At 50.0% G+C, this 10,500-nt stretch overlaps 2 pseudogenes; both read left to right on the top strand.

Moving 5' to 3' along the window:
* The first annotated feature begins 6,348 nt into the window (after positions 1-6,348).
* Positions 6,349-6,501, top strand: LOC147669045 (5.8S ribosomal RNA; annotated as a pseudogene).
* A 463-nt stretch (positions 6,502-6,964) lies between these two features.
* LOC147669044 (28S ribosomal RNA) lies at positions 6,965-9,966 on the top strand (annotated as a pseudogene).
* The last annotated feature ends 534 nt before the right edge of the window (positions 9,967-10,500 follow it).

The following is a 10,500-nucleotide window of genomic DNA, read 5'->3' as shown; positions in this document are numbered from 1 at the left end:
AAGTTTCGCGAACTTGTTGTTTCTACGTGTCCAGCCTGTTTGGGACACTCTTCTTCATCACTGCCACTCTCTGTCACCACTGCCACTCTCTGACTACTCATGCCACCCTCTGGCCCACCCATGCCACCCTCTGTTTCATCACAGCACCCTCTGGTTGTCCAGTCAGTGTACATTATTGCGGCAACGCAAGCACACCTTCCCTGCCTCAAGTGACCTGAATTAATTTGGGGCTGATTAATGTGTCACAGAATATTTTTTTAGCTGGCACCTGCTTCCTTAGTGCTTCCTGATTAGTGATCTTTTGCACTTGCTAAGTGCTTTCATTGTTGCAAAATTAGTTACAACACCTGCCCTGCCCCAACTGACAATAATGAATTAGGGGCTGATTAATGGATTTGAACCTCCAGCCTGGCTCCTGCTTGTCTCCCTTAGCTGTAATTCAGGACCTTTGTGGCATATGTGTAACTATTCTGAGGTTCAGAGCAGGGTCACATAATAGTTGCAACTGGCAACTGAACTCTGGAGGGGCCCCTCAGGAAGCACTACAGGAAATGGCTACTAATGATGAGCCTGAACTTTTGAACCTGGTAAGTAGTTTCAGTTTTGCTAAGATCATATTTCTGCAATTTTGCGCTTATTCGCGGGGCGCGAAGTTGTACTGGGAAGCCGCGAACTCACGCGAACAGTGCGAGCAAGCCATGAAATCCGCTGCTCGCGGATTTGCGGATTTTGCGGGGGATTCGCGAATCTCGCGGATTGCGAATTTACCGAAAATCCACAAAATCCGCGAGCGAAACGGATTTTCCGCCCATGCTTATGCCTGCGTTGTAATGGATTTCTCCCGTGCCAAAAGCAAGCCGTAGGCAAGCACGTCTGCGTCTGTCTGCCCCTAGAATGCGCTCAGCACCAAGCACCCTTCTTCTAAGACACTCCACCGCTACGACGCCAGCACCCACCTCGCCATCAACCCTGGACGCCACATCGCGTGTCAGTCGCAACCTCTGTTCTGGACGGACATCGCTGATGGCTACTAAATCACCCGCAAGGACCACCCCGACCGTCCAGGAGGAATTGCCATCACCTACAGAAGCACACTCTGACTGACCACGCACTCTAATGACCCAACGGTGACCATGGAACACTTCAACTTCCAGATCCGGACCAACCCCAACCCCATCCTCTGCGGAACCCTCCTCTGCAAGCCCACCGGGCCATGGACCACCATTCTCTGATACCATAGTAGACCTCATTACACCCCAGGCTCTCCCATCCACCAACAACATCCCTTCTCTGTGAACTCAAGGTCCACCTCGAGACCCCCAGTGACCGGAACACCACACCCTCCTGGGGAAGCTCCCCAACATCAGACTCAAGCAGCTAGTCACCGCAGCAAGCCATAAAGCAGGACACACGTTCAAGCATGTCTCCTCCGCCAGCGGGAACTTCAACTACAGCCACACAGACCGACCATCAGTGTCTACATCACATCTTCACCATGACCACCGTATACCAGTGCTATCAACGCCCCCCCCTCACAGGTGGATCAAAGCCACCGATGCACATCTCATCAAATCCCTCAGCAGTACCATTGGATCTCCAACTGCGCCGACACCCTGACATCCCCAAGAATGGCACTGTGACAATACCTTATGCCTGCCTGGTGGCAGGCGTAAGGGTGAGGCAGTACCACAGGGATAGACTGGCCCCATGCATTATTTATGGTATGGATGATGAAGAAATCAGTCAATTGAAGAAGATGTTCCAAGTGTAGGTAAGTTCAAATTGAAACAAAATGTGTTACTTTACATCCTGCTAAAAAGTGTTGATCTAAAAGTTGTGCTCCTAAGCACATGTGAAGGATGAAACTCTACACTCGAAAAACATGAAGGTTAACACCATGAAACAAAATCACATGATGAATATTAACATAAAATCCACTGACCCAATTTGTTTTGCTCATGGAGCCTTTCTATTACTACAACTGTGCTATTTACATGAGGCAGCAATTGCAGACTCGTGACACAGGATGACGACTTCCACTGCAGACTTATGACACAGAATGATGCGCCAATGTCCTTTACAGGCTTGTGACTCAGGATCCACTAGATGCCATTATCATGAAGTCCAACGGTCACCGGAGTCACTCTGATGATGCGACTGAGGCAGCACAGATTGCGAATTGCCTAGCAACTGAGTGTGGGTGCGGAGTGCCTTTATAGTCCTGGTCCAATTTAGATGGCTGCTGAGGAGGTAAACAAAACAACAAATTCCCTTTTCATGTGGTCTAGAAGAGACTTATGTCTCTGGGGTTTTTTTTTCTTACAGAAAGGAGCTTTGGATGAGCCAAACCGTGTATTGAGGTTGTGGAGGGATCAACACATTTACAATCAGTTTCAAGAAGCCTTAACAAACATCATTTACCTTATCTGAACATTGCTTAAAAAAATATTCAGGATGTAAGCACTACAGTCTAAGTTATGTAAAAAGTTTTTTATTGTTTATATTATTCTCTGTTCATACCATAATGTGAAACAATTACATACATTTATTCGTAAAAAATATTTTTAAAACAATTGATATAACATTTTTATCTCACAAAATCAACAATACAGATTAAAAAGGTTCTGGCTCATCCAAAGCTCCTTTCTGTAAGAACCCCCCCCCCCCCTGAGACATAAGTCTCTTCTAGACCACATGAAAATGGAATTTGTTGTTTTGTTTGCTTAAAACCCCATCCCTTTTCAAAAAGGGTTTCTCCTTCCAAATTTGAAGTGCTGAGGAGGTAACCCATTTCCTGGTGGTATAATCACAAGGATCATACCATGATGTGTTCTGGGTGTCTCATTTTCTGATGGTAGCAGACCACTACCAGTGACGACCAAGACAACCGCCTATGACCTCCAGTACATCCAGTCGAGGTGACCTGAAGCTGCCTGCTGTACCGAAGTCCTGGGCAGCCCAGTCAAGACCTTCATCCTACAGTGAAGAACTACCTATGGTGACCTGAGACCCCATTGATGGAGTGTGTTTCCCATCAACTGTGACAGTAAATGTGTCGGTGGAGTCCCGCCCTCTAACTTAATACCTTTCTTTGCAGTGACTGCGGCGGTCACTATATTAGCAGTACTTCCTCAATGAACTGAACTCTTGAATTATTAGCTTTTTCTCCAAACGTTGCAAATGTATATCTCTGAAAGCATTTATCCTAGATCTGTGTTTATGGTCGTAAAAACTATTTAAAATCTGTAATATTTTTTACAAACCCTTGGTCTTGGATTTAGCCATTGAGTGTGTGTAAACATTTCTTGCCTGTGTGTGTACAGCAACTGCTTAGCACTGCCCTTTGATAAGCCAAACTGCTCGCCCAAACTACCACAAAAGAGAGTGTAGGAAAGTGGGTTTCTATTGCAGTAACCCCCCACTTTTTGCGTGACAACTGATGCATGTTTTCTTGGTGTGCCCTGAGTCCCTGCCAATCAGGTTCCCAGGGCCTGTGTTCTTTCCCCAAAAACTAGCCCAATTGGCCTCTCTGGCCACAGGTCAGCCCTTGGTAAATGGTACCCTAGGTACCCAGGGCACTGTGACTAGAGAAGACCCCTAAGGGCTGCAGCACTTCTTGTGCCACCCTTAAAGGCCCTGTACCCTGACACACACACACTGCCTCTGCAGGCTGACTGTCTTGGTGTAGAACAGAACAAAGAGTCGACGTGCCATGCCCACAAAACACTGCCCAGGCATACCTCAGTCACCCCTCTAGCTTGGTGCCCTATGCCAGGGGTAAGGGTACAGGTGCATGAGCTTTGTACCCCTACAGTACCCAGGTCAATTTCTGGGCACTGTAAGTGCAGTGCTGCCATTAAGAGTATATGGTGCTGGGAGGTCGTCATCAAAAACTCCACAGCACCATGATGGCTACACTGGAGACTGAGAAGTTTGGTATCAAACTTCTCAGCACATTAAATCCACACTGATGCCAGTGTGGGATTTAATGTACAATGCACGACAGAGGGCAACTTAGAGTTGCCCCCTGAAACTAACCCACAACCAGCATCCTGACTGATGGGTGCCTAGGCTGCCACCCAGCGACATGTTGCTGGACCCCTGGGTAGAGAGCCATCCACTCTTGTGGGCCTGCAACAATGCATATCTTGGAATGAGGTGCTAGGCCTCAGCCCCCAGGATGGGCAGGGGGAGCTTCAAAGGCATGCCGCCTGTGTGAGCTTCTCCAGGCCACTTGCTGTACTCAGCAACTGGCCCCCACCGGTTCTGAACTCACTCTGGCGGGAAGACAGGCGGGAAAACTTAAGTGAAGAAAGGGGGTGTGCCAGCCTCTGCCAACCCCATCCCTCAGGTGGTGGAGGTGAGGTGAAGCACTACTCCGGGCTCTCGCCATCTTGAGGATGGGGAGCCCTACCCAATCAGAGACAGGCTCCTGCCCCACTCCCACTAGAGAGTGGCAGGATAGGGGGTGTACTCACCCCAGGGAAGGGACCCATTGGTCCCTGACCTTCCCCTACATGTAACGCCCCTAACTTTAGTAGTTGAGGGCACCCTGAACCTTCCTTCCTCAGATTCCAATTCCAAAACTACAAGAAGAACAAGAAGAAAGAAGACCTGACATGCAGCTGCTAACAAGAGGACAACACCAACCGACTTGACCCCAGCCCTACAGGCTTGTAGACCCTCAAACCTGCTCCTGCTAAACCCTGGAATCTCCTGTGGTCAGCAACCTCTAAATCCCCGGAGGACCTGACTGCCTTTTTCATCCAAAGACTAGGACTCCCAAGAGCAGTGCTTCTGCTAAAAAATCTACAACTCCTGGTGCCAGCCAGGAACCACGAATCCAGCACACTCTGCACCCGCTGAGCCCAGCCTGTGCCTGAGTGGACAAAGACCACAAGGATGTCCCCCCAGTGACTGTGACCAAGAATACAGCACCCAAGGACCCTCCTGATGACTCCTGCATCCTCACAGCCAGGTACCCTTCTAACCACGGCCAGCAGAGTGTAAGATTTCCCGACACCAAAAGACACCCCTGCACTCGGTGCCCCACGGCCGCCTGTGCCCAACTCCTAGGTGGCTACCTAACCTACAGCTTCCCAACTTACCTCTCGAACTGGTGGTCGCACCTGAAGAATCTCCTTCCCCGAGCTTGCAGCCTTTGTTCGTCTTGCAGCTTTCCCATTGAAATACATTGTGCGCCGAAGGCCCAAAAGCACTGTGCAACTAGCCACCCGAGTGCCGCTGGAAGTGCAGTATCTATTCTATTCTACTTTCCCAATTGCCCTGTGTAAGTGACCAGGAGCTCAGCTCCCACCAAAATGAGTAAGTGCCTTCAGTGAATACCAAAATGAGAAAGTGTCTTCTGTGAATACTAAAATGGTAGTAAGTTTAGCATTTTGTCTTAAGTTAGTTCTGTGAATCGGGCCCACTGTGTGTACAACGAATGATTTACACTGTCCTCTGATACTGCCTTACTGCTCGATCAAGCTACCACTTTGGAGAGTAAGGTTATATCTAACTTTAACCTCTGCCAAACCTCTGGGGACTGTGGACTCGGTGTACACTGTAACTTACTTTGGTCAGTATATACAGTGCCACTTTCTTACAGAGAGCATTAGTATTATCTACTTTAGCCACAGGAAAGCTTCTTGTGATCCACTGGACTCTTTGCACACTATACCTTACTTTGCTATAGTATGTACAGAGCCAGCTACCTACAGTGCCTTTGGGCCCTGCCGTGCCTGATCCCAGCCTGACCATGCTTTGGCCGACCAAAGAGTGGCTATTCTCAGGTGGCAGGGCTGCATGGAAGAGAAGGAGCCTGGCTGTGAGGGGACCCCGGCTCCTCTTGGCGGTTGGGGTGCGAGATTGGAAGCGCCAGGCTGTTCCCTTTGGGTCTTCTGACCAGGGTAGGTGTGGGATACCCTCCTGCCTACTGGTATTGCTGTGGGCTACCGCCCAAGCCTGGGAATCTTGATGCTGCTGAGTTTGAGCCTAGTGGTGGTCGGCTGATATTCAGTTGAGGAGACCCTCCCTCATTGCCAGATACCTGGTTGTCCCGGTCCCGTGTAGCTGGGCTGAGGGTTTCAAGAAGTATGTTTCCTCCTGGTCCTCTGGGAGGGACTGACAGCAGTGGCACTGCCTGCTTCTGTTGCTTTGGGGGGCCCTGGTGCCGGCTGAGACACTGGTTTCACTCTTCAAATCATGGAGGTGACTCCCAGAGTGAAAGCCTTGACGGGGCACCAGGTCGTCTCACCTGGTGGGTGGCAGACAGACGCATCGCATAGCCTTCCTCCCACCTACCCTGCAACTTTAGGAGGGAGACTGTTTTTAAAAGTTCCCTGTAACTCTTGGCAGTGGATCACTTGGCTCACGCGTTAAGGGAGAATGCAGCTAGCTGTGAGAATTAGTGTGAAATACAGGACATACTGATCATTGACACTTCGAATGTACCATGCGGCCCCGGATTCCTCTGAGGGCTACCCTGTCTGAGGGTAGCTCAATCATCAATTACCCCAGGGCTTCCCCAGGGTGTAGCTGGGGTCGTCACAGGATAATTCCGCTTCTTTCGTCTCCCCACAAGGTCAGACCACTGAACTCCTGTCGCAAGATTGTTCCCCTTAGCTATGCTGCTGGTTTGCCTAGCCATTCCTCCTACCTTGACGGAGTACTGGCTGGTGACCCGTCTGCCCCAGGCCTGTCCCAGGGAGCTTGGCTGTGTGTCATGCATGGCTGTCTGTGGTGTCCCACGGCTGCCCCTGTGCACTGCGTCGGACCCCCACTTCCATGGCCAGGTTTGGGGAGGGCACCCTTGCCTGGCCTACAGGTGCTCGCTTTCCCCACGGCCATCAGTCTGCCATGGTCCACTGCCGCATCCTCGGCCCCCTCAGCCCAAGGTGCTGGTGTTCGCAGCTCCCCTATGCTTCAGCATCCGTCTACGAAATCACATCAAACATAGTGACCTGTTGAATTTAAACATATTACAAAGCAGAGGAAAATAAACCAACCAGGATTCCCTCAGTAACAGTGAGAGAAGAGTCCAGTCCAGAATCCCCACCTCGTGGCAGGTGCGGGAAATGTGGCATACAGAAGACCAACTCCCTGACATCAGTCAGGGGCCCAAGTCCTTCGGATCTACGCTCATCCCAAGGGTGGTGTTACACCAGCAGCGGCCCCTGGCATGCTGGGATTGGGCCTTCTTAGTGTCGGATTGCTTGGGAATGCAGCCCAAAGTGGGTGGTAAAAAAGGCAGTACTTAATTTGTAAAACAATACGTGCCAGTGCTCAAAGTTATCACAGAACCTTGTTACCAGCACTGCAGAATGTGAGGCTGTCATTTGATTTATCTACCACCATTCACCACTGTGCTGCTCTTCTCGGAGGTTCGGGCCTCTATGAGAACAACAAAAAGGTAATTTTATTTGTATAGCGCCGAACACCATTTGGATGCCATTGCTGCGAGTCCTGTTTTTCTTATAGTGATAAACCATGTGAGGCTCCAGCCCAGTACACTGTCTGAAGGATCAATGCTTTTGGCATTTTATTGTGTTAAACTTGTGGAACGTGCAAAATACCTAACTATGACTCAGAGTTTCGCCCTCTGTCCCTCTTGGTGAAGTCAAAAAGAACCTTTTGACATAGCATTTCATTGTTGTGATAGTTTTTGATAAAATGATGGTTATTCCACCAGACACTCCCTGGCAGAGTACGAAAAGCCCTAGAAACAAAAGGTTTTGTTTTTGCTCTAATGCACTTACCAAAACAACGTTGTTCTCTTTACTAGCCCTGTGTCTCTGTTGGTCTGCAACAATAAGCTTTCGAGAAAAATACTTTGTTTCATGACCAATGAGGACAGAACTGGAGAAGGCAGAAATAGATTCACACTGAAATCTAGCGGTCCCGTCCAGGTCAGCACCCAGCAACAGAGTGCCCAATAGGCTGTCCCAGAAGGCAAGATGCACGCAATTCACCTGTGCACAAATCGGGTGCCGCCTTAATCTTTGAAAAATTATCTGCACTTCAGTAAAGTGAGGCTGGTTGCGAGCCCCAGAAACCACAGGCACAAATTAAGCACTTTACTGAAGCACTAATCTAAGGCTAAATACAGGCGTGAGACCGATAGCCAACAAGTACTATAAGAGAAAGTTGAAAACAACTTTAAAGAAAGAGTTCAAGAGGGTGTGAAACTGTTGAGACTTAAATTTGTGGAGTCCATGCAGTCCGTCCAGAGGATTCAACACAGCAGGAAAGTCGGTCACCCGCAGGGCGTATCCTTTACACAGGACCGCCACTTGGGCACACCTGGCCTCCGCATGGTGCATTTCTTACATGTCGGTGCACTGCAACCAGCTCCGGGTCAGCTGGGATGGCTTTGGGGTGGCAGGTGGCTTTAGGCTCTGGTGGAGAGTGTTACATCCCCTCTGGCAGCAGCTTTGCCATGTCCATGCAGCTGAGGGAGATTTGACTGCTTCCATGCCCTCCCTCGGCAGCCATTCCTGGCCGCCTCTCTGGGTGCGCCAGGCCGGGGAAGGGGAGCAGGGCCCCCTACTCCCGGCACAACTGTCAACTGGAGCAGACTGTGCTCCAGTTGAGTTACACCACCAGTCAATGCGGACCCCACCGGGTACCAGGGGCCTGCTGCGATGTCGGTTAGCCATCTGACCTTTCTTGAAACAGGGACCAAGGAGTCTAACACTAACGAGAGTAGGAGGGCTGAGCAAAACCCTGTGGCGCAATGAAGGTGAGAGCTGGCGAACACCAGCTGAGGTGGGATGCTGCTGCAAAGTCAGCGGCGGGCGCACCTCCGGCCCTTCTCGCCTGCTCCGTCTGGGAGGTGGAGCATAAGTGTGAATGATAAGACCCGAAAGATGGTGAACTATGTCTGGGCCGGGCAAAGCCAGAGGAAACTCTGGTGGAGGTCCGTAGTGGTTCTGACATGCAAATCTGTCATCTGACCTGGGTATAGGAGCGAAAGACTAATCGAACCATCTAGTAGCTGGTTTCCTCCAAAGTATCCTTCTGGATAGCTGGTGCTCGGATCCACCAGTTTTACCTGGTAAAGCAAATGATTAGATGTCTTGGGGCTGAAATGATCTCAACCTATTCTCAAACTTTAAATGTGTAAGAAGCCCTGCTCACTGGTGTAGAGGCAGGCATGGAATGCAAGTGCATAGTGGCCCACTTCCGGTAAGCAGAACTGGTGCTGTGGGATGAATCAAATGCAGGGTTAAGGCACCCAATTCCGATGCTCATCAGACCCAAGAATGGGTACTGGTCGATATAGACAGCAGGACAGTGGCCATGGAAGTCGGAATCAACTAAGGAGTGTGTAACAACTTACCTGCTGAATCAATTTGCTTTGAAAATGGATGGTGCTGGAGCATTGGATCCATATCCGGCCATCACCAGCGCTGAGAGCCGCAGTGGATAAGCTACAATGACTACGAGGGCTGCTGCAATGCATATGGAATCCCGGGTCTTGGGCTCGGGTGAAACAGCCGCAGGTGCAGATATTATTGTTTAGCAGCAAATATTCAGAGGCCGAAGTAGGGAAGGGTTTTTTGTGACAATGGGTCAGTCAGTCCTAAGAGATAGGTGAGTGCCGTTCTAAGGAATAGGCGATGGCCTCCATTGCCCTCGGCCAGTCAAAAGTGATTCAGGTTCAGATCCCTGAACCTAAAGTGGCGGAGACTGCTGTCCTTACAGTGTCCAGTGCTGTAACACAAATTATCTTGGAGAAGCTGGCAGGAACCCCGAGGAGAGTTCACTTTTCTTTGAGAAGGGCAGGGCACCTGGAATGGGTTCGCTCCGATGAGAGGGGCCTGAGCTTTGGAAAGCATTACAGTTCTGACGGTGTCTGGTGTGCTCTTGCTGGTCCTTAAAAATCTGGGGGAGATGGTGTAAATCTCACGCCGGGCCATACCTATATCCGGAGAAGGTCCCTAAGGTGAACAGCCTCTGGAAAATGTAGGGAAGGGAAGTCGGCAATGCAGATTTATAACTTCAGGATAAGGATTGGCTCTAAGGGCTGGGTCATTTGGGCTGGGGCACTTGGCGGAGCTGGGTGCATGCATCGGCTAGATGAGTCACCGCTCTCCAGAGCGGCTGCAACTCTGGACATGAGCCAGGCCTTTCTTGTGGATCACCCCAACTGGAGTGGTCGCCTCTCCCCGTGCCCCTCCTCGGGTGTGGGGTTGGATTTCTGCCTCAACTAGCACCTAGCAGCTGACATAGAACTGGTGCGGGCCTGGGGAATCTGTTAAATTAAAACAAAGCATCACGAAGGCCTGAGGCGGTGTTGATGCAATGTGATTTTTTCCCAGTGCTCTGTCAGAGTGAAGAAATTCGGTGGAGCTCGGGTAAAGGGCAGGTGTAACTATGACTCTCTTAAGTATCAGTGGAGTGGAAATTATAAGCAAAAGGCATAAAGAATTTAACAACAGAGAGCGTGCCCCAAAATTCTGAAGCTTTGATGATCTGAACAACAGAATTTCAGAA

This window comes from Lissotriton vulgaris, unplaced genomic scaffold (genome assembly GCF_964263255.1).
Source record: "Lissotriton vulgaris unplaced genomic scaffold, aLisVul1.2 SCAFFOLD_393, whole genome shotgun sequence".
In the NCBI taxonomy this organism is placed as follows: Eukaryota; Metazoa; Chordata; class Amphibia; order Caudata; family Salamandridae; genus Lissotriton; species Lissotriton vulgaris.
This window is presented reverse-complemented; position numbering and strand designations above follow the sequence as displayed.